General features: G+C 43.0%; 1 long non-coding RNA gene across 3 annotated transcripts in view; it reads right to left on the bottom strand.

Annotated features, from left to right (window-relative positions):
• The window catches only part of LOC111561342, a 40,331-nt gene that overhangs the window by 2,912 nt on the left and 12,590 nt on the right, over nucleotides 1-24,829 (bottom strand). For 2 of the 3 annotated variants that reach the window (XR_002743836.2, XR_006600437.1), the window contains 2 exons: nucleotides 23,682-23,845; nucleotides 12,657-12,778 (listed from right to left, as the gene is read on the bottom strand). This is a non-coding gene — a long non-coding RNA (uncharacterized LOC111561342). The remainder of the gene's footprint in view (nucleotides 1-12,656; nucleotides 12,779-23,681; nucleotides 23,846-24,829) is intronic. The other variant, XR_002743837.2, reaches the window with a different exon arrangement.

Raw genomic sequence — 24,829 nt, 5'->3', positions numbered from 1 at the left:
CTTTCTTTAAAAATTTTTTTTTAATGTTTATCATTTATTTTTGAGAGAGAGAGACACGGAGTGTGAGCGGGGGAGGAGCGGATAGAGAGGGAGACACAATCTGAAGCAGGCTCCAGGCTCTGAGCTGTCAGCACAGAGCCAGATGCAGGGCTCAAACTCACAAATCGAATCGCGAGATCATGACCTGAGCCAAAGCCGGATGCCCAACGTACTGAGCCACCCAGGCACCCCTGTAATTTTCCATATCTCAAGTCACCAGAAAGTTTCCAAGTTCCCTGAAGGACGGACATGGAATATTCTAACAACTCCTGGTTTGTTCCTGTGTGTAAGTCAGGCCTGCTGCTTTTCCTCTGCCATCTAAGACACCATGTTCTGTAGAGCATCCATCTGATGGTTGGCTCACCTCTGCACTCCCCACCCTCCCCAGCCTTCTTTGTAAGGCCTCTACCTTACAAATGTGTTTGAGCAAGGCCACATCTCCACACTAAAGATATTCCTCTCAATTTACAATTCAACCATTAGAGATTTGGTTCTTTGGACCTTAATGAGCCCCCTTTGAAAAATATCACTATCCCCTGAAAGACTAAGACTTGAAGCCATTACCATTTTATAATCCCAAGGAATTCATTAAACTGACTGCCACCCCCTCCCCCCAGCCCCCATGGAAAATTAAATTCAGACAGGCACTGTAGGGTGGTCCTAATAGAGGGTGTCTGGGGTGTGGGTGGGGAGCATTGAATGAACATCACTAATTTCAAAATGTTACCTTGGGTTTCCCATTCTTCAATTCATGTCTGTCCTTGAAGTTTCCGTTTCCTTTCTTTTCCCCATCTTGTACCCCAGGTTGTTCTACCTCTGTTCCTCTTACCTAGGTTTATCTCTGTGTGTGCATTATATCTGTGTGTGCAAATGCCTCTGTGTCCCCCAGGTCTTTGTCTTGACACCGACTTGTCTTGCAGTGTAACCAAAAAAAAATTAATTCAGATTACTTCTTGGATGATTTAGGTATTTTCAGCTTCATTAACAGCTAATCACCACACAATGGATTACTCAACCAGGGTTTGAAATATGCCTCCAAGGTGGCTAGACTAACTGGAATGATCGTGTAAGGGGACTTCAGGAGGGTATCATATACACACAGCTATTATGTCTTTGTGGGAACATGTGTTTGCGTATGAATTGTCTGTGCATGTTTTTGGCAGGTCCCCTTTCTTATTCTCCATTCCCTGCCCCCTCCCCCACCCTAGCCTCTGCCAGGTCTGCCTACAGATCCCTCAGTCATGAAGCCTCCCGGAGAGCAGTGAGAGCTCATTAGGTCTAGCAGCCTCCTGAGAGGAGTGTCCCAATGTGCCCGCAGGTGAGCCAGACAGGCCAACTGCACCCTAACAGGGTTCAGAGGCTGGCTGGGAAGTGAAAGATGTGTAGCCAGAAGGCTTGGAAAAGTGCCACTGGGGACACAGCCAGGTATCTTGCCGCCCTCAGAAAATGTTCCTCTTGCCTTACCCCAAGGAACAAATTACCATCCAACATAGAAGTGTGACCTTGGAGCCGAAGTTTTACGTGGACTTTTTCTCCAACCACTGAAAATATTCTGTTTGGGGATGAGGGTTTGGTCGGTGTGGGAGAAGATGAGACCCACCCCTACATACACACATACAACAGATCGCTGACTCCAACAATGGCTTTGACCAAAGCCAGCTCAGCCTAAGTGGTGGCATACTGAGGTAGGCATCCACATGCAGGTTCTGTTTTTACAGATCTGGCAACAAACACCAAGTCCTCTGGCTACACAAAGTGCTCTGTGGGCAGGACTAGCTGTTTGCCCTCGCCAGAAACCACTTTCATGGCTGGTTGGATTTGTGAGGGATTTTTCTGCTAACATTTGTCAATGACCATTGTCAGGTGTTGCTAGGGTTGCAGGAGAAAGGTTTCACTTGATTGGCTGAGCAACTGTATTCTGTAACCAATCCAAATGCTGTGCCTGGGGGAGGGGAACTCAACATGATAGAACAATATCAAGCATAGGCAGACACATTCCGGGTACTAATAAGGCGTCTGGAAAAATGGAATTATAGTGTGCAGGAATCCCTTGCCCTTCTATAGTTCCAGCCATGGCTTGGTTGCTGTTCAAACTGTTCCAGCCTAAGTTAAAGTCATTCCCACTGATTGGAGGATATCAAGATTTCAAAACCGGGGAGTAGCAATTGTGAGGAGGAAGTAAAACTCCTTGCTCATTGTGTTTTACAGCCTTCCTTAGTAAAACTGCTGAATTGTAATTTAAAATATTCCACCCTTTCAAATAAATTAAGTGCAGCCCTTAAAAACAGGAAATGAGAGAGGCGCACACGTATTGTCAACTAAACATTCACAGACCTCGTACCACAGAGCAAAGTTGAAAGTCATAGAACAGTCTTGTGAATTCACTTTAGAAGAATGACAACAAGGGTCACCACCAAGGGAGACGTTCTGCCTCTGGCAGTGCACTCTAGGGCTGAAACCTGAATGCTAATTAGAAAACAAATGAAAGACAAACATCAGCTTGAAGGGAAATTTGGATCTCAGAAGATCACAGATATTGTGAGATTCAGATAAACCTTATGGTACTAAGGAAAAGTTAGAGGATACTTGACGGTAGCAATGGCTGCCCCCTCCCTTCAGAAAATATAACTGCTAGTCAGCCAGATGTTCCTGCCGAACTCTGGTAAATATATCAAAAGAATTATCTTGCCTAAAAAGTAAGTGAAGCTTCTGTACAGTACTGATTTCCCATTCAGTTATCAGTATAATCACCAAACTTTGGCATTTTTATTGTCAGTTTTTATTCAGTCACAAGAAAAGTTTCTTTAGTCTTCTTCCTTACCATGTCTCACCCTTTGTTCTCAGACCAGTTCCTTAGAAGATGGAGCGGCAGAATACAAGAATACAGAGAGGGGCGCCTGGGTGGCTCAGTCGGTTAAGCGTCCGACTTCAGCTCAGGTCATGATCTCTCGGTCTGTGAGTTCGAGCCCCGCGTCGGGCTCTGTGCTGACAGCTCAGAGCCTGGAGCCTGTTTCAGATTCTGTGTCTCCCTCTCTGTCTCTGACCCTCCCCCGTTCATGCTCTGTCTCTCTCTGTCTCAAAAGTAAATAAACGTTAAAAAAAAAATTAAAAAAAAAACAAGAATACAGAGAGGAAGAGAGGAAGGGCGCAAAAGAGAAGGAGGGTGGTGGTGGGAAGGAGGAAGGAAGGAATAAGAGAGAGAGGGAGAAAAGGAGGGAGGAAATAAAGAAGGAAGAAAGAAAGGAAGAGTCAGAGGAAAGAATCAGTGTATGCTTCCCATGGGTCCCATCCAGAATTATCCATTTCTCTTATCCAACCCAGGCTCTTCTGCTTGTAAAGGACCCTGCAGCCCAGCCAATCCAACTGAGCCAAGTGAGTTTCAGGCTGAAACAGGGTTTCAAGGTTCTGCATTTTACTTTATATACATGTTGAAGTAGCTCAAAGTGAAAAAAAGAAAAAAAAAGATTCCAAGACTGGGTTTTGGATACTTTCACCTCCCACTCCCATTGGTATAAAGAAAAATATGCAGGAGCAGAAAATGGTCTTGGGGAGGGTTGGCAACAGGACAGCTTCACAACCCTCCCCACCACTTTCGGGTACCCACTTAAGTCCACCCACATGGCTGGCCAGGGGGACCGACCTAGCTGACTTCACCCAAGATCCCTGAGTGCCTCAATGGAGACAGTAAAATAGCAGGAATCACTATTCCAAAGGAGAAGAAACTTGGAGAGTATTTTTGGTTCCCTTTTTGGTTGCATGTGTTGCTAAATGCAGATATTTGTGCTGTTGGCAACATCTTAGGAAATGATTTAACCTACTTGCATAGCCAGGCATAATTTATCATGTGGCCCTGTGACTCTAACCCCATTCATTTCTCCCTTCTGATTACTTCAATCATGTTTGTGTATGAATTACTCAGGACATATCTTTGTTTCAGAGACCCTGAAATCGTACTTGATTTTTCTAACTCAGAACCTAGACTTCCCTCATCCTGACCTTATCTGCTCTCTTCAGGAATAGATCCAGGAGGCCAGGAAATCTTACCACCCACATCTAATCTTCATACTCAAGCAACTGGACGAGGACTGGTGGGTTAGGAAACTCATCGTTAGCCTAGATCCTCTCCAGGCCTGGCAGGCACACCCACATAGTCATTGGAGAATATTCTCCAGGGTTAAAACCACCTAGAGCTTTGCTAATTGGTGCTCTCTCTCCATAGTTCATATTTCCAGATAATTTCCAGTGAGAATCATACAATCAGTAACCAAAGGAATTGGTTATAAAAACCTAGAGGATCAATGAAACCCAAAAATCCAACTGCTCGTTTCAACCTGTAGTCAAACAGCAAAAATCATCCACTCAAGTCTCCCCCCTTTTCTTTCCTGAATCAGTCTCTAATAAAGAAGGAAATCATTTCAGTGATTTAAAAAAAAAAATAGAGGACAGAAGACACAGAAGGCCCAGGGTAACCCACAACTAAATGAGCAGTTTCAGAACATTAATGATCCCAGGAAAAGATGGAATCAGAGAGGGAAAGACACGTAAGGCAATTGGCATGAAAGTTTGAAAGACCACATTCAGCCCACACCCTCAAGAAAGTGTCTAAGAGAAAGTAGGCCAGAACAACAATGAAGATAGGGTGAAAAAGATGTGAGTTTAGTTTTCAAAATGTCATGTCCGTATTGAGTGTCCCTTAGGTCCCAAAAGGAAACAAAGGGAGAAATCAAACAGCTTTAGTGACAACACAGCATTTGGCAAAGAGTCTGGGGTGCAATCTTGGGAAGATGTGGAGCCCAGTAACAGGTTGAAAGAATCACAACAGGTTGAATGTCTCTTCAGCTGGTCTCTATTTTTCCAAGTTCTGCTTTTCTCATTGCCAACCATTCCCCTCTTCAATCTGCTCTTAATTTTGCCCCATGCTGTCACTGACACCTGGGTCTCTCTGTAGATTTCTTTCCTTTAGTTCAATTCCTTAAAGCCTTTGTGGGGAAGACTTCATCCATTCATGCCATACATTCAAACTGTTTATAATATGATTTCTCAATAACATATGATTAATTAATTAAAAAAAAAAACATTTGTGATGCTCATAAACCAAAGGACTGACTTGATAGCATAACATGACTTTGACCAGGTGGTGACTCTTTCCACCAATAAAACAGAAGACTCAGTCTATGGAGCATGCGACTCTTGATCCCAGGGTTGTGAGTTTGAGCCACATGTTGGGTGGAGAGATTACTTAAAAATAAAAAATAAAAATCTTCGCAACGAAACAAACCGAAAACAGAAGTCTTGTTATTGTAGTGCAAAGTAGCAAGGGAGGTCTAGAATTTGTTTCATCCTCTGGGATACTGAGAGTGAGTGTTTACAAGTCACCAGGTTTTCCTCAGTTGTTCCCAAAAATGCATGTAAATAGATGTTTTTTTCAGGAAGACACATCTATTGCAATTAAACCAGTGAAGCTTTGAGTGTTTTTGAGGCTACAATAGATTTTTGGGTACACCATTTATTGAGATCAATGTGCTTTGTTTAGGTCACAATAACCATAAAAGAAAACACTGATAAATCAGACTTCATCAAAATAAAAAAACTTCCCATCACTAGAGACCATTAAGCAAATGAATAGGCAAGGGGCGCCTGGGTGGCTCAGTTGGTTGGGCACCAGACTTCAGGTCACGGTCTAGCGGTTTGTGGGTCTGAGCCCCGCATCGGGCTCTGTGCTGACAGCTCGGAGCCTGGAGCCTGCTTCAGATTTTGTGTCTCCCTCTCTCTCTGCCCCTCCCCCACTCACATTCTGTTACTCTGTCTCAAAAATGAATAAACATTAAAAAAAATTTTTTTTTTTAAGAAAATGAATAGGCAAGGAACTCCTGGGTGGCTCAGTCTGTTAAGTGTCTGTCTCTTTGACTCCAGCTCAGGTCTTGATCTTGCAGTTTGTGATATGGAGCCCCTGTCAGGCCCCGTGCTGAGAGCAGGGAGCCTGCATGGGATTCTCTCTCTCTGCCCTTCCCCTGCTAGCAATCTCGTTTTCTCTAAAAAATAAATAAATAAACATTTAAAAAATAAAATGAGGAGTACCCGGGTGGCTCCCTCAGGTAAGTGTCTGACTCTTGGCTTCTGCTCAGGTCATGATCTGATAGTTTGTGCGTTGGAGCCTCCTATGGGGCTCTGCACTGACAGCCCTGAGCCTGCTTGGAATTTCTCCCTGTGTCTCTGACCCTCCCCAGCTTGCTGGCTCTAAATAAATAAATAAATAAATAAATAAATAAATAAATATTTAAAAAAATTTAAAGGAAAATTAATAGGCAAGTCATGGACTGAAAGAAAATATTTGTGAAACATAAACTCCACAGAGGACATCAGTCCAGAATGTATAAAGGACTCCCACTGAACAATAAAGACAAAGAAAATTTTGAATGAACAGAAGTTTTGAACAGATACTTCACAAAAGAAGATGTATGAATGACAAATAAGCACATGACAACGTGTTCAATGCCCTTATTCATTGGGAAACGGCAAATTAAAACCACAATGAGGCATTACTACACCCTCACCAAAATGGTTTAAAAGTAAATAGGCTGACAACATTAAATGTCAGCAAAGATGGGAAGCAACTGGAACTCTCCTACATTGTTGGTGGGAATACAAAATGGTGCACCCACTTTAGAAAGAGGAATGGCAGTTTCTTTGAAACAAAACACACATTCATCCTGTGATTCAGCAGTCAACACAAATGGGTCTTTTCCCACAAATGGGAAACGAAAACATAAGTCTTTAAAAAGACTTTTATAAAAATGTTCCCAACAGCTTTAGGCACAATAGCCAAAAACTGAGTATGCCCCAGGTATCTATGAGCAGGGAATAGCTACACACACTGTGGTATAGTCATATAATGGAATACTACTTAGCAACACAATGGAACAGATGAATTAGTGTTACACGATAACATGGCTGAATTTCAAAAACAGTATGCTGAGTGAAAGAAGTCTTACATTAAAAAGTTCATCCTATTTGATCCCACTTACATGAAATTCTAGAATAGGCAAAACTAATCTGCAGTGACAAAACTCAAAACAGCGGTTGCCTCTGGGAAGGGAAGTAAGGGTGAGGATTGACGGGAAGTGGCACAAGGGAACTTTCTGGGATGATGGTAATGTTCTATGTGTTTACAGAAGCTTGGGAACACAGGTATACATTTGTCCAAACTCAGAAAATGTACACTTAAGATTGTACATTTCATTGTATATAAATTTTACAACAGAAAAAAAGAAGGAAATATTGAAGTTTTTAAGTGGAAATTGATTGATGCTTACAATCTACTTTGAAAGGATTAATAGAGGAGGGATGTACAGATATGTGATAAAATAAGAATGGTTAAATGTTAAGGGTAGAATCTATGACTAGATGGTGGGGCATATGGGTATTCACTGTAAAATTCTTTCAACTTTGTTTGGAAACACTCATAATAATGTGCTGGGGAGAGACATCGATATGCTAGTCTGACCTGTGGATTCTCCTCAGTTGTTTGTCAGATCTGAATGCTCTCTCTCTTAATATTCATATTAAATTATAAATAGGGTAGATAAAGGCTTGGATTTGGAAGAATCTCACATCTGAGCTCTCTTCCTTTTCAAATCTAGTCTTTCGTACCTTTTTATTTTAGCAGACAAAAGAAGCCAGGAAATGGTTATTATGAGAGGAAGGGAGGGGGAGAGACCTGTGACCCTAAAAAAAAAAAAACCACAAAAAACTCCTACTGAAAAATATTGAATATCAAGAGCAGGCACGCACTCCAGACTAGCAGAATCAAGAAATTAATGAAAACACCCAGACTGCATCCTCAGAACCACTGAGGAATGATAATTACAGACAGTATTTCTGGAGCAGATACATAACCTTGATTCCCAGGACACCCCCTAAAGCAGTCTAATAGTATGCTATTTGTGGAAGGTTTTTCCACCTTTAATAACAGAGAAATAATGTTAGAAGGAAAGAAATCCCTTATTTAGCCACTGGGGTACCATTACTAAGCCCCAGCTGAAGGCCCCCTTAAAAGCATCCATATGGTAAAAGAACATGTTTCCCCACGAAATCAAAACTGAGTACATCTGAGACTTCTGAACATCTTTTTCCTTGGATCTTAAAATGGATTTGTGCATATTTGTGAAAAAAAATTTTATGATGTGCTATCTTCCAAAGTGAATGGTTATTTATAATTCATAAAAGACCTGAGCACAGGAAAATTCTTCCCTTTTATTAGCCCTGTAAAGTTAGACCAGCTGATCTTTTAGTGCATATTACAGACATCAAATTCTCCGTCTGGTTGAAGTTTCTCTCTTCGCACTAAATGCAAAGAGGCAGGGCTACTGAAGCTGTTGTTCAAAAGCTGGCGGGGTCCAAATCTCTTTTGATTAAATGTTAAGTAAACAAAAAATCACTCTCAGAGCTAGTCTCTAAAGACACAAAAGGGAAAATACTTGGAATGCTAAACATGCTTTTTAAATCTTGCACAGCCTTTATAAAATACAACGGCATATTTTTTTAATGGATTTTCTTTTCTATTTTCAACATTTAGCCATCATCTTTGGACACAGTTGCCACATCATTTCCTCTCAGCTGCTGCTGGCTGCCTGTGAGTCATAGTACAGGTCCATGAGCAGAAGTGACTTGAGCAGGAGAGCATGGGCACCAGGGATTTGGACCCATTACAGGGAGCCCTGCTGCCAAGGGCTCCCACCCAACTGCACCTGCACATCCCCATCATGATATCATAGAAAGTTATTTCCTTAGAAGAATCCAGCTTTCTTAGCTCACCCAGCCAGGACCACGTCCACCTCAATTACTAGCATGCCATGGACCCACATAAGAGGGTTTCACAGAATTCTTAGAGATCTACGTTCATTCTGATAATAACACATGGTTTTGCTTTCTTTGAAGTTCCCTGCCCTCTAATATTCCAGATGAGCCTTTTGAGCTCCATGATAGAATTATCTGGAGATAGAAACTCTTTCTGTGTTCTGACTTTTAAGTACCTTGACTTTAAATTTAGACTTCTAACTGCCAAATACAAAAAGCCAACTCACTTATAGGACAGGATTCTTGGCCAGAAAGGATCACCTTGGCTTGAAGGGACAGGGGTAAATGATACAAATGCTTTTTAAGCAAGTTTTTCACCATCTCGTGCTGCCTGACTCAGAAGATAAGAATGAGGAGATCTCAGCCTTTCGAGGATACGTCAGCTTGCACTATGTAGAACCAGCGGTGGGAATGGAAAAGGCAATATTTATTCTGAGGGCCCTGACAACATCATCATTAAGTCATTTGTCCACTCCTCAGTGGTTTGCATTTTACAAGAGCCAGAATGAGAGAGGCCCACGAGCTATAATTCTAGGCCTCCTTTCCCCCTTCTACCCTCACTCTCATTCAGCATTAAGCACTGCTCAAAAAAAGCTAGAAAGATGACAAAACTAAATATGCAGTCATACTAGTTCTAACTTAACACTTCCAGAATTTATTTGCCTATCACATAAATGAAATCTTTCTCCAGCCTTTCCTTGCCATCACCCGCCCCCGCAAAACATCATTACATAACCCAATGTTAATTAACTATCTCCTGTGTCCTGTGCCTCTCACCTGCCCTCCATTCATCCACCCATGCTACAAATATTCCTGGAGTACTCACCACCCTCCAGGCCCTATTGTGGACATGAGAGGCAAATAATTTCTAACCCTTGCTTTTAGGGAGCTTACAGTCATATAGAAGATGGTCTCGTCTGTGTCTCCTCTGCCTTCATTGACTTTCATCAACTTTCTGCTGCTACTCCATGAGGACAAGAAAACAGGAGATCTTACTTTGCTCAGACAATGCCCCTAGGTTCAAGAAATTTGCCTACCCCGTTTTCTTTGCTTGCGACCCACCGGGTCTGTGGAAACCTGATACGCAGTCGTCATGAAAAAAAGTAAAGTTTACTGCAGTGGGAGCAAATGTCAGGACATATTTTGGACAGGGCACACAATAGTGCCAAATACTCACTCTACACCGAGTACAGTGTATTTGATTTTCTCTCCCCTTTCTAGGCTACTCACCTCTCCTCCAGAACTAGGCCTTTGGGGTTGCAGTTCATTTGGCTAATCACCCCTTTGCGTCCTTCAGTCCCATTATCTCTCTCATCCTTCAGTCCCATTATCTCTCTCGTCTCCAGAGATGAGCCATGGGATCCTTTCTCTGCGGAGGCCCTAAAAGTGTAGCTTCCTTAGCCAACACTGAGCTGTGTTCTTTGACATAGTGTTATACGTTTTTGGGAATGGGTGTGTAACTGAGTCAGAAAGAAACCTCACTGAAGGAGAGGATACCAAGAAGGTACCCAAGGCTTCCCCTTCTGCTACAATCAGCAAAACCTCTAACACTAGGGTTTGTTTATCACGTTTCACAAACAGACCAGAAAAACTCCCTTGGCTAGTACTCCTTGAAGAAGTTTCCAAGCTTTCACCCTCCTGGGTAAGGCTGGAGGTCCCCGCCTGCTGTCTGCATCTCACAGAGGCTGGGTTCCAGGTATGCAAATATGTTACTGGTGAGTCAAGCCCTGGCTCCTCTCAGCCCCAGAGGTTGGAGAACAGAGCCTGAGGCAGCTGGGGCAGCCACTTGAGAAAGATAACTCAGTGTTGCTCACGGCTGGGCTGATAAGAGTCTTCCAGGGAGGTGACTAAAGACAGCGCCCCCTGTTTGCCTAGAGACCAAAAATTCTGGTCTGCTCCTCAGCCCCGTGTGCTGGTACTTGGTGCAGAGGCCTGTCCCAGTCCTCGAGTTTTACCCTTATCCTCAAAACCCCCAACCTTCCAAGTCAGGTTCTCCCTCACCCCTCATTCCTGCTCACCCTGCACCAAAGGTGAACCTTTCTGTCAGGTCCTCTGCCCTGTGTTTATGACTTTCACTTTGGGCAGCACTAGCCCTAGATTTCCATAGCCGCTTCACCCTTGGTTGCTTAGCCCACAGGCTTCAACAGAATATACTGCCATCCACTTAAGTAATTTTAAATTTTCTGGTAGCTCATTGTTAAAAGTTTAAAATAAACAGGTAAAATTAGCTCTTTTGCCTCCAAAATTTTTAAATTATTTTAAATGGCTTTATTGAAATATAATTCACATACCATATGATTAACCCATTTCAAAATGTACAACTGAGGGGCGCCTGACTGGCTCAGTTGGTGGAGCATGCGACTCTTGATCTCAGGGATGTGAGTTCAAGCCCCACGTTGGGTGTAGAGCTTACTTTTAAAAAATTAAAAATTAAAAATTAAAAAAATAAAATAAAATAAAATAGAATGTACAACTAAACAAAAATTTAAAGATAATAAATAAGTAAAAAAGAAATAAAATATACAACTGAATATATTCACTGAGCTCTGCAACATTGCCAAAATCAATTTTAGAACATTTTCGTCACTTCGTGGAAAAAAAAAAAAACCCATACCCATTAGTACTCACTTCCCATTACCCTCCAAACCACCCCCCTCCCCCCCAGCCCTAAGCAACCACTCCTGTACCTTTTGTCTATGGATTTGCCTATTGGCCACTTCATACAAGTGCGATCACAAAATGTGTGGGTTTTTTGCATCTGGCTTCTTTCATTTAGCATGTTTTCAAGGTTCATCCCTGTTGAAGCATTCACTGTAATAATATATTTTGTTTAACTGAATCTATCCCAAATATCATTTCAACATGTAGTCAATCTTAAGAGCAATTAATGATGTTTTTGGCATTCTTTTTTTAGTATAAACTCTTTTGAACTTTAGTGTGTATTTTACACTTACAGCCATCTCGTCAGACCAGCCACAATGCACCCTCTCAATAGCCTCCTGTAGCTGGTGGCTACGGTATTGAACAGCACAACCCTAGCTAGATACCTCTCTGTTACTCCTTTTGTATTTTTATTTTATTAAAAAAATTTTTTTTAACATTTATTCATTTTTGAGAGACACAGAGACAGAGCATGAATGGGGGAAGGGCAGAGAGAGAGGGAGACACAGAATCCAAAGCAGGCTCCAGGCTCTGAGTTGTCAGCACAGAGCCGGACATGGGGCTGGAACTCACGAACCTTGACATCATGACCTGAGCCGAAGTTGAACGCTTAACCAAGTGAGCCATCCAAGCGCTCCTGCATTTTTATTTTTTAAGTTTATTTATTTATTTGAGAAAGTTTATTTATTTTGAGAGAGAGAAAGAGAGAGAGAGAGAGAGAGAGAGAGAGAGAGAGAGAGACAGCACGAGTGGGGGAGGGGCAGAGAGAAAGGGAGACACAGAATCTGAAGCAGGCTCCAGGCTCCGAGCTGTCAGTCCAGATCCTGATACGAAGCTCAAACCCAGAACCTCGAGATCACGACCTGACCAGAAACCAAGAGTTGGACACTTAACCAACTGAGCCACCCAGGTACCTCTGTTACTTTGGAAAAACAGCAGCTCTCTCTGTTCACCACTGCACTCCTGCATGCCCTCTCTACCCCATCAGCACCTACACCATGGCTTACAGGTGGCTTTAGGATTTTAAGGCAAACTCTACATTGTACTGTTAAATTCCCCCTTCGCATCCCTTGTAGAGAGCCCTGAGCTCATGCTCCCACCTGGGCAGTAGCCGCTGAAATTAATGCCTCCACACAGGTAACCGGAGCTCACTCTTGCTCGTTCACTTTCCTCACCCAGACGCCATGGTTGGACGATGTATTTTGCTAAGTGAAACTTTCTGCTGAAAAGAAAACAAACAAAACAAAAAAACTTAACAAAATTTAACAAGAGAAACTTTTCTCTTTCTTTTTAAAAACAAGCCTGTCATTTCTTAATTTTCTCCTTGGTACATTTTCCAGCCATTGTTTTGCTAATAATAGCTCTAAGCACACAAATAAAGCTCACTGGTAGTGGTAGATTTGGGAAAATTGCTACAAGCTTCCTGACAGCTTTATCCTGCTCCTGTCAGCCATTTCCCCCAAGAAAATGGACATTTAATCAGTGTGAGGCTGCATCTTATTAGCCTGGCTCATCAGCTTTCACCTCCTTCCAGGCTCCAGAGAGAAGGCAGAAACCTGCAGCGCTGCCCCCCACTGCCCAGGATGCAGGGATTTCAACAGGAAGCGGCACCTTCATGAATTAAGTACATTATTCATTTCAGTGTGGCTACGTCTATATGATAACCTGTAAGTTATTTCTAAACATTTGTGATTCTGAAGATTGGCACGTGGAAATGTTTGAAATTACCTTTTTGAAAGAAAAGCTTACAAAATTGGGGTTATGTAGTCCACAAAATGGAAGATTGAGGGCAGATTTTAAAATGTACAAATTTAATTGGGGCCTAAGAATAGCAGTATCAGCATCTTATTTCTCCTTGGAACAGGAGAGAGAGATGAGCTAAGGATGCTGGAGGAGAGATTTAGGGTTGACTTCAGGAAGAACTGTTGAGAACATTGAAGAGCTGGACAATCTCACAAGAGGAGCTTCAGAGTTTTGGTTAACCTTCATTCTGCCAACATTTACTGGACACCTTTTGGGGATTTCCTGGTTGTGTCTAATTCTGTCCCAGAGCTAAATCAGGAAGATTTCACCCAAATGCTTTTCTGGACTCTGGCTTTCCTCACAAAGTAATGCTCTCTCCCCCACTGCCCCCATCCCCATGCCAACCCTCTGCCCCCAAGAACTTCTCATCTTAATCTCAGCCACTTAGGAAGGTTCACAGAGCTCACAGTCCTGGAGCACCTCCCCCCCGCTCCCCACACACACCTACACAAATACCAAAAACAACAACAAAAAACCCTTTTAAAATAAAGAATTATTCTGAAAGCAGAAAATCAGACCCACTACATGAGTCAAGACTTAGGCCTCTTGATCAAATAGCCACTCATAAGGCAATGGCATTTTGGGAAAAGCAGGCAGAAATGGTGGCCAGCTCAGAGGTTTGGTGACTCCCTGTAAGTTTGTTTATATTGCCTAGCTCTTTGACTCAACTAAAACTTTCTTTGCTGCAGAAAATGGCCTCACCATTGCCATTCTAGGATTCCCTGTATTCGGCCTCACCTAACAACTGATTGACTATCTATCCAGAACAGTTAAAACACCCAGTGCTGCAGGGAACGGCATAAAATTTCATCATGGCAGCGATGCCCTGTTCACTGAATTGCAGAGAACCAGATCTTCTCGTGTGCACCTGGGTATGAATCACTGACTCGGTGACCTCCGTTTGGAATCTGTTTTCCCATTGGAATCAATTTATCCTTCATGAGATGGAGGCACCTAACCTTTCTTAGGGACGCATGCCTAATTCCACAGAACTCTGGAGTGACTTCAGTTGTTTATATGGCAATCTTGTGTGATTCAAGCATCTCCACTACTGCTGTCATTTTAAGACCATTTGAAACATCGTAAGAGTCCTGTTTTTTATTATTTTTTAAAATTCTCCTCATGCTCATTTCCACATGGAAGGAATTCTTATGAGGTAATAGGGTGGTGGGGAGACAGCCTGCTTTAGCTCCTGCTAGTTATTCCATGTTATGCCCCAGTGGATTATTTGCATCTGGTCTCTACTTGTTAACATCAATGGGCTATGTTTGCATAACTAGATTGAATTATAAAAGGACTTCCATTTTGAATAGTTAACTCTCACCAAACCAAACCAAACCAAACCAACCAACCAAACAAATAAATAAAATAGAAAGTCTAAGCTAGAGATACCAGCCTGGAGAAACCTGTGCTGGGAAAAAAAAAAAAAAAAAAAAAAAAAAAGAATCTCCTAAAGTCTGTCACAAAGCCTTTCTGGTTTCAATTTCCCCTCTCCTTTTGAAATAAGATCCAGTACCCCCAGACCTCCACCCAGAATAAAGTTGCTGGGACTTGGCAGGAAGTGGCATGGCAGACCACCCAAGAATTAGGGGCATCTGACGTGGATGGGAAAAGTTAAACGAAAATCTGAAGATGATGTCAAGTAGATGAGAATGAGTCATCGATGCTCTGGCTCCCATTTCTCTCCAGCCAAGATCCTTGTGCTGAAGCATACAGTTAACCCTCCAGCTAGCAAGGGCTGGCCTAAGTCCCTTTCCAGTTCCTACCTTAGCCTCCAGGCAGTGTACAACTAGCCCTTTCGAAAGACCTCCAACGCTTTCAAGTTCTTGAGAAAGGTTCCTGTTTGCTAAACTCCTCAGGCTGTCTTCTGTCAACACACACCTCTTTTCCTTTTACTCACACACATTTCCTTATCACCATCTGATGTATTTTGTCCCTTCCAATACACCGTGAGGTTCTAAAAGGCAAACAAGTCTGGTTCCACCTCAGTGCGCCCGGCACCTCCATGCCAATACCTGGGACAGAGCAGTTACTCAATCCGCATCCCTGGGCTTTAATTACTTACTTGTTTTATTATCACCCCGGATCAAAGTTCTCTCTTTTAGATTGCAAGATTCAAGAGGGCAGGACCTCAATTAGTGAAAAGTACAAGTGACTTCCTGCCAGGGTCAGCGTCACTGGTACGTGAATGAAGCAACTACATCTGGGGGGGGGGTGATTTGAGGGGTTCTAGAAACACCCTTCCACCCCCTCACCTCCTGAAATTTTAATAAATGACACCTTTTCACTTAAGGTTCTGAGTCTTATTAAGATACGAATTCCCCTGGCAGACTAACCTGATAAGTTATCTGTGGTTTACAGTAGATAAAAGAAAGACATTGAGCCTAGGGAAAGGAGAGCTTACTCGGAAAGGTAGGGGAAATGTGGCACAGGAAGCTGGGGTGTCAAATGGCCCCATTCACACCAAAATCTCTTCAATAATGTGTGATGGTGGTGTTGACATGAAGAATTATTCTCCTTCCAAAGGCCAGCCCCTCTGACTCCTTATGTAGTGATTAGAATATAAATAAGTATGGGGGACAAAAAGAGCACTTATTATGCCCCAGACAGTGCTCAAAACCCTTAACCAATAGTAACCCATTGTACCCTCCACCTCTCTGAGCTTGGCCCTATTACCATCCCAGTTTTGCACGTGAGGAAACCGAGGCATAGACAGAAGGTGACAGACCCAGGGAAAGAGTAAGAATTATTGATATTTTTAAATGATTAAGCTCCTTTCTTCATCCTCTTCCCCATTCACTTCCCCCTAACCCATGTCAAAAGACTTACTTTCAATGATTCTAAGGAATCTTCAGTGTGGGGAATAAACAGGCATCTAAGAAAGCAGAAACAGTGTTCCAGGCACATATGAACACTTCTACAGAGAAGCATTTTCAAGAAATGGCAACCAATGTGCTGTCACTGATGACCTTACAGAATATGTACATGGTGATCCAGCTTTAAAAGTAGCCAGGGATTGGGGCGCCTGGTGGCTCGGTCAGTTAAGAGTCCAACTCTTGGTCTCAGCTCAGGTCATGACCTCATGGTTCATGAGATGGGAGCCCTTGTTAGGCTCTGTGCTGACAGTGCAGAGCCTGCTTGGGATTCTCTCTCTCCCTCTCTCTGCCCCTCCCCTGCTTGTACTTGCTCTCTCTCTCTCTCAAAATAAATTAATAAACTTAAAAAAAAAAGTAGCCAGGGATAAAAAAAAAAAAGGAAGGAAGGAAGGAAGGAAGGAAGGAAGAAAGAAAGAAAGAAAGAAAGAAAGAAAGAAAGAAAGAAAGAAAGAAAGAAAGAAAGAAAGAAAAAAAGAAAGAAAAAAAAAAGTAGCCAGGGGTTCCTCTAAATTGCAATATGCCCATTTCGGGTGCTTCCTCCACCAACACTGTCAATGAAACAGAGATGATAACCATGGCAGTCTTTATATTGCTTGACCCACACAGATGGAGCCTACCTTCCTGAGAGAGGGGATGCCACGTCTGTGTATGTATATACATACATAAGATGTGTGTAAACTTCAAACACACACAAGACTGGCAACAACTTTGCCTAGAGGAGGACGAGTTGAGAAAGTTCACCTTATGCATTGGACTAGAGAAGGTAGACTCCTTATTCATCTTCAGATGAGAAGGGTAAAATAAGCATTGGTTTCCTGGAATTGGACATGATTGCCCAATAATTGGAAAGAGAGTGTATGAAAGAAAAAAGCAGATAAATAGCAGAGCGAGAGGTGGGATGGCATATATTTTCTTAGTGTTTGTAGGGTTTCATCAAATAGAAGGGATGGGATTGGGAATTGGATCGGTTCGAGGACATCCTCACAGTGCTGCTCGTGGGCAACATGACTGGGAGATGACATGGGTGCCCAAGACCCTACCTCCGTCAGACAAGAAGCTCCAGAAAGAAACTTGCCCACAAGGAAAGCCAGTGCTTCAGCCAGCTGCGGCCAAGCTGAGTGGTCCCATTTTTAGGAGTAGAGCCCACTGAGTTTGCCTGCACGATGGCACTGTGCAGAGGTTCTGCTGGGTCCTTCCTGAGAATAGATCCTTACCCACCAGCTTCAGAAATCAGCAGCAAACATCTGGGCCAAATGCCTGGGCTTACACTCTAAGCTCTCCAATCTTCCTTGTGAACTTGAGGCGTTCTTATGTGTCCTGTGACTTTAAAACTTTTTAATGATCTTCACATAGCTCATATTAAAGAAGTAGCTCTTTGAAGTGCACCTCTTAAACCTTCAAAAATTGTCTTTATAATCTAAGGACTTTGGATTGATAAATTTCTAGGATGACCTATGCAGAGAATTTCCCAGATTTATTCTTTCCTCCTGTTATTATCACTGAAGGCCACTTTTTATGTTCTTGTATATACGTAGTGGAGGTTCAACTTGGTGAGATTTGTGGGGCCTGTAACTACTAATAAAGCATTGATAATTAACTGTGAATTTACTCTTTCACTTGTAGAAGAGAACAAGTATATTTTTCCACTTTGAAAGGAATTTCACATTCCTAATGACCTTGGCTGGCACGTAAACGCCATGCTACAAAAAGTACTGACACCTCCTTCAGCTGGGCATCCCCTGCTTTCTGTCATCCGTGCTTAAAATTAGGAAGACACAGTAAGGCTTCTACCCAGGCTAACTGATGGGGCGAAGGAAATCTGTTCATACCTACTCTGGAGAACTTTTGAACATCCCATGAGGTCTTATGATTAGGTCTGCGTTGGAATGTCTGCTTCTGTCTTCAGGATCTCTAATTACTGATTTATTTCTTTTTGGAAGTACTATGTTCAGGTACTAAGTCTTTATCAACTTATTCCTGGGGAAGGCTTTGTGTCACTGATGTAGCTGACTGACACTGCAGCTCTTGGTGTCTCTAACCTGGGCACTCTGTGCTCACGACAACATTCTCCTGGGGAGGTCAGAGTTCTCTCTGAGATCACTGTGGCAAGGGCAGGAGCACTTTGAAAGCCCTACTTCATGGTGACAACTTCTTCACTGGAAGAATTATGAATAAGATCATTGACTAGACTTTGTCTCTCACCCAAGGTATTGCTATTTGAATATTTCATGTTCAGTATCATCTTGAGTATACAAACACCCAAGGCCTTAAGGAAACCTTGACCTATGCTACTGGTGAGACGGGCGGGGGAGAGGGGGCGGCGGTGCACAGCCGGGTCATTTACCCAGCTCACCAGGACCCCTCAGGGCATGGCTGCCATTCTGTAGCAAATCTGTGCCTGAAAGTGTATCACCTTTTTGTGGATCCAAAATTAAATCCTTCAAACATTTGGCTCTCAGGGTATCTGCAGGAGAAGGACCAGAGCCAGGAGTAAGGAGTCTTAAAATTTGCAAGCCTCTTTGCCCTTTCTGAGGCTCTTGGATAGCCCAGATACCTGTTGATGCGGTAATACTTTGCCGATTCCTACAGCCAGACCTGATAGGACATTGTTATACAAGCAGCTGTCAGTCAACAAATCTCTCTTGTGGATAAGGTGCATCGAAGACCTTGACAATACTAGGAATGACTTTTCAGCGTCTCCACAGCAAAAGGAGGCATCCATCACCCACGTTGCTGGCCTTTTGGTAAGAAACAGGGCATATGGAGAAGCAGTGCTGGCCAAACTGAGAACTGTAGACTGATGAGTGCCCGCTGATCCCTGGCAGAGTTCTGCTTTACCTCGAGGGGAGAGCCAAGCTCTGGCTCTTGGAAGAACTGCTCTCTGCACTTGCAAGCAGAGGCAGGGCACACAGGAGAGGCCCCAGGAGGCTGGGAATGTGCTCGGGCAAACGTGAAACTCAAGCTTTGAAAGCTAAGCCCCAAATCCAAATATGCTGTTACGCAAAGTGTTCGCAGATTGGCTGGCGTTTGATTATCGTATGAGGTTACTTGTTGGCATGTGCCGAATAATTCCCTGGCATGCCCGTGGCTCGTCAGTGGCATTCCTTCCTGAGTCACCACTGGACCAACAGCCTGGCTCAGGGAGCAGGGAACAGAGCTGTCCAAGAGGCTATCTTTTCAACGAAACTTAAAGCCCACGGTCCTGATTTGCTGACGTGACCTTGCCTGCTTCTCCGTCTTCAAGGATGAGCTGGTAGTCTCTTCCCATGAGTGTTTGACAGACTTGAGGAAACATTTTGGGGGTTGCGCATAACTGTTGAAGTGAGGAATATTTGTCTGTCATCAGCTGGATGAGAAAAGTTAAAATCCTGGCCAGGACTTTGGAGGCCTAGGCAGATGGCATCTCTCACGGGAGCAACATTAGGCCAATTACAGCGCTCAGCATTTTCCCAACACTGTAGGTTCAGAGCTCTCTGCGATCCGTTTGTTTCTTTAGCTGAGTTTCTTAAACACACACCACCCCTTGTGGAGCTCTCTGGGCCTCCACCCAAAAGCTAAAGGATACAAAGAGGAAGAAGAAAAGAGAGCAGCCAGCTCTACCCAAAGAGAGAAACAAAGCCAAGCATTTCAGCGTTTCATTATTCTCCAAAAGCCTGTCAATACTTACAATGGGGGAAAACGGAGAACAGCCAAAATGTGCAGCAATGCAAAGTTGGCCACATACAATATGGAAAAAGAAGCAGTCATTAAAATCGTGCTGTAGAGTGTAGAAGAAACTTTAATGACATGGAAACATACAAACAATATATTGTTAAACGGAGCTAATTATAAGACAGCATGGACAAATGTGATTCCATTTTGTAAATACGTATATATATTTCTATGCTATAAACATATAGAAAAAAGACTGAAAGGTTGTAAATTAAAATGTCAGTAGCAATATTTCTATGTTGGGGGAGGGTTGTAAGTGATTTTTCTTCTTTTCCCCTCCAAACTGTCTACAGTAAGCATGTCTTAGGGGTGCCTGGGTGGCTCAGTTGGTTGAGATTCTGATTCTTTCTTTTGGCTCAGATCATGATCCCAGGGTCTCGGGATGGAGCCTTGTGTCGGGCTCCACCCTAGGCATGGAGCCTGCTTAAGATTGTCTCTCTTCCTCTCTCTCTCTGCCCTTCCCCTGCTCACTCTCTCTCTCTCTCTAAAATAAATTTCAAAAAACACATTTTAGTTTTGTTCACATCTTTAGTATTATTATTTTGATTATCAAATAAAACATGCTCATAGTATACGTTTCAAACAATACAGAACTGTGTAAAATGTAAAGTAAAATTTCTCTTAATCCTGCCCAAGAGATAATCCTTGCATACACACATCTATATTTTTTAAATTATTCTTGAATATTTATTCAACAGAATTATTTCTAGTTCTTCAATTTGCCTTTTTTTCACTTAAAATATCTGGGACATCTTCCTAGGGATATGTTTCTTTGTTCCTTCCTTCCTTCCTTCCTTCCTTCCTTCCTTCCTTCCTTCCTCCTTCTCTTTCTCTCTCTCTCTCTCTCTCTCTCTGTCTCTCTGTCTCTCTGCCTCTCTGAATCCATCACCTGGGGCCCTGGCAGGCCAGAGGGGATGGGAGCTACAGTCACAAGCCCACCAGAGTGAGGTTCTCTGCTCTCCTGCTGCAGTCAGTCAGGGGGATGACTGGGCACTGGCTATCAGAGCTGAAAGGGATGTTAAAGGGAACTTAGTTAATGCCCCCACTGAGTGATGAGAGATGAAGGTCCAGAGACCAGAATCTAAGTCTTTTTTTTTTTTAATGCTTATTTATTTTTGAGCGAGAGACAGAGACAGAACACAAACAGAGGAGGGGCAGAGAGAAAGGGGGAGACACACAATCCAAATAGGCTCCAGGCTCCAAGCTGTCAGTACAGAGGCCGACACAGGGCTTGAACCCACAAACCGTGAGATCATGACCTGAGCCGAAGTCGGACACTTAACCAACTGAGCCACCCAGGCGATCCCAGAATCTAAATCTTTTAATGAATTCAATGTCGATAATTGTTTTTACTTCATCACACTGCCAAGGAGAGAATAGATATTATTCAGTACTTTTCAAAAAGCCCTCATTTTGCTAACCTTTGGCTGCAGCCTTAGTGTCCCTTGAGGGACCTGGGGAGGTTATCTCTTTCAATTTACAGATGGTAACACTGGTGAACACTTGCTGGGTGCTGGGTGCCTGGTTCTAAGTGAAGCTATCTGCCTGCATGATCTCATACAGTTCTCACACTGAGATGGGTCCTACCATTACACCTACCAGCTTCTCTGAGGTGGGTCCTACCATTCCACCCATTTTATAGATGAAAAATGAAGATCCAGCAAGATGGAGTCACTTGCCAAGGGTGCCACAGCTAAGACATGATGGAGCCAAGGCTTGAACCTATGTCTCTCCCCAGACCCCCTACTTTCAAACATTACATTGTTTCTCTCAGGCTTAGCATATAAAGTCCTCACATAAGACAAATTTGAATGACTCTTTCCCTTTCCCTTTTGCTGTTTTCCAGTCCTTCTCAAACAAAGTAACACAGGAATGACGTTAGCTAACGCAAGGTTTGGTGTCAGGCAGGGTTCAGGGGCCCCACTCGGTGTTCAGGATTCTGTGCCAAGCGCCGGGGTAAAAACAAAACAAAACAAAACACCCTGTCCAACCACAGCTATTCTCGCAGTTGGCAAAGGAGTGGCCTGGCACTCTTCCTCTAGGGATTCTGCATGTCCCCTGGAAGGCAGTAGACTGCTCGCTCCCCAGGTATTTTTGTTTCTTATGTAATTGTGCACTCGTTTCAACTCAGCCTACACGTTCGCACTTGCAGGTAAAGCCGATCTTTCTTTCAGTCAGACACACAATACACACTGAGTCATGTGTAGAAGGCCTGTACAATGTTTTTATTGTGAACAGAGCCCCAAGGGCCTCGTCTTACAATCCTCACGTGTGCGTCACCCCCACAGAGAGGGGGCTGCCCGTGGCCATCTGCACAGAGCCCCAGGAGGCCTTGCATGAGCAGTGAGCTGTCACCTTGCCCACCCAACGCTGGCCTTCCAGGAGCTGGTGGCTCCAGACTTTCCCAGGCACTTATACCACAGCCTTCTTTACAGTTTGTTCACTTCTTCTCTTTCCTTGCACTTTTATTGTCCCCTTTCCTCTGTCTCCATGGTTCTGTTAAAACTCTCTGCCTCGTGTATTTTCTGATTTGCTTCGTCTTCTTGTGTCCTGGAAAGCTGCATTAGCTCGCTGTTCTGTAAAGCACAGAGGCCGTCCCCTTTCTCTTTCTTCCATACTCCCCAGAGCCTCTTCTGTGCTCCCACCCCAACCCCACGTGTCAGTTCACCTCTATTCTCTGCCACCAACCTCTCTCTGTCGTTGTTATATCCATTCTCGACAGTCTGGAGGCGCCATCCTGAACAGGGAGACTCCGTGTGTTGAAACGATTCAGTGCTTGGGCCCAGGGGCCCGGCTGCTTGGGTAAACTCCAGGAAGCCATATAGCATCTCTAAATCTCCTGTTCTCCGAAAGTCAAATGGGATAATGAAAGTCCCTACTTCTTAGAATTGTTACAAGCCCCACGTTAAGTTGTGTAACTCCAGGGTTTGGTTTCCAGACCAATATGCGTTACTGGTTGAGTGATCTTGGCCAAGACACCGAGCTTCTCTCTGCCTCACTGTCCTTGCTTCTAACATGAGAGTGCTAATAATAGGACCTACTCTGTTGGTATATTGGGAAGATTAGTTAATAAACATAAAAATGCCTGGGATAGTGCCTGGAACACAGGAGCCTTCCCCAAAGTTGTCCAATGTGACACTTATTCATGAATGTAAGATGCCTAGAATGGCTGTCTAGAATAGCTGGAGACCCTCAAGAGGTGGTAGTTACTCATTTGCTGGAAATTTTTATTCCTTTTGCTCTCTGTTCTTTGGCTGCCCATCGCCTGGGAAGCCCGATCATGACCATTCTGATCAGACTCTGCTTTCATAAGGGCTTTTCTCTGCCTTCTGCACCAAATGAAAACCAAGCTGTGCAGAAGCCCGGCCGGTAAACATACAACTGAAAACTGAAAGAAGGGAATAATACAGCAGATTTTCCCTTATAGTCTACTTTGCTTTTCTGTCATTTTTATCAGTGGAACATGTCCTCCTCTTTCTCAATAGTTTTGTAAAACACCCTTTGAAATTACATCATCCTTAATTTCTCTCCTTAAATGAGAAAATGTATGTAAAGAGCTTAGAGCAGAGTTTTGGACTCCATAAATTGTCACTCTTACTTGTTTTATTCTTGTGAGTCTACTATAGCCACATTATAGAATACTCAGAAGAGAAAGGAAAGAGGGAAGAACTTTCCTAAAGTAACCACCTATGGTCATTTTATACTTTCAAATTTAAATGCACTATGAGAACTCACATTTTAAAGGAACTCTCCTGGGATGCCTGGTTGGCTCAGTCGGTTGAGCATCTGACTCTTGGTTTCCACTCAGGTCCTGATCCCAGGATTGTAGGATCGAGTCCCACATCAGTCTCCACATGGTGGCTGCTTAAGCTTCTCTTGCTCTCCCCAGCTCATATGCTCTCAAAAAATAATAATAAATAAATAAAGTAAATATCTTGAGAATAATTTCAGAAAGTGAAGTTTCTTTTTGATATGAATTAGACCCTTCAAGATTGCAAGATAAGGATGTAGCTACTTGGTAATATGAGGAAGCTCACATTGAGTTATCATCTCCTCAAGTGATCTTCAGGTCAGAACATTCTTAGCATCCCTTTGAAGATATCCTGGACATCAGTGTCCCTTCTATTTATATTTTCCAAGACAGAAACTGTTCATTTGTCATCAACCAACTCAAAGGATAGAATATACCACCAGATCGCCTCAGAAGTACACGACTTCACTTTTCTCAGAGGTGAGGCCATGTCATGGGGTGTTGATAATACATACATGAAGGTTAAAGCTCAGGAATCCCACCCCCCCCCTTTTTTTTTGTAAAAACAACAGCCATCTTGGTGTACCTTCTGTAGGAACTCAGCTTTTCATGTAAGGGGTTCCTTTGAAGTGTGGTACACGGGGATAGCTCTTCTGATTACCAGAGCCTTTATATTCTGTGCCTTTACTGCCCCTCCCCTGTCCACACTAAAATATTCCTCACATAAAGCCACTTAAAGCTTTTCTTTCACAGCAAGAAAGAATATGAATATGACTAAGAAAACCTTTGAATTTAGAGAAATAATTGAAACTCCTTAGAGTATAGTGTCCTAATGGGTAAGAGAACTTCACAACAGCAATAAAATTGTCAGCTTTTAATAATAAGCTGCATTTTCATGGCACTTTGTCATTTGTAAAGCATTTTTTAACAGTCATTATAATATTTAATCATTTGTTTACTTATTCTTTCAACACCAGGACCACATCATGACTTTTGTGGGCCCTAGGCAATTCTCCGTTCTTAGGCCCTTCCCCCATTAAAAAAACCAAAACATTAAAACAGTCTAATAAATTTTTGTGGCCCTAAAAATCCTTCATTTTTCTGATATGAAGAAAAAAGTAAAACAGGTTCT

Source organism: Felis catus, chromosome A1 (genome assembly GCF_018350175.1).
Source record: "Felis catus isolate Fca126 chromosome A1, F.catus_Fca126_mat1.0, whole genome shotgun sequence".
NCBI classification, from domain to species: Eukaryota; Metazoa; Chordata; class Mammalia; order Carnivora; family Felidae; genus Felis; species Felis catus.
This window is presented reverse-complemented; position numbering and strand designations above follow the sequence as displayed.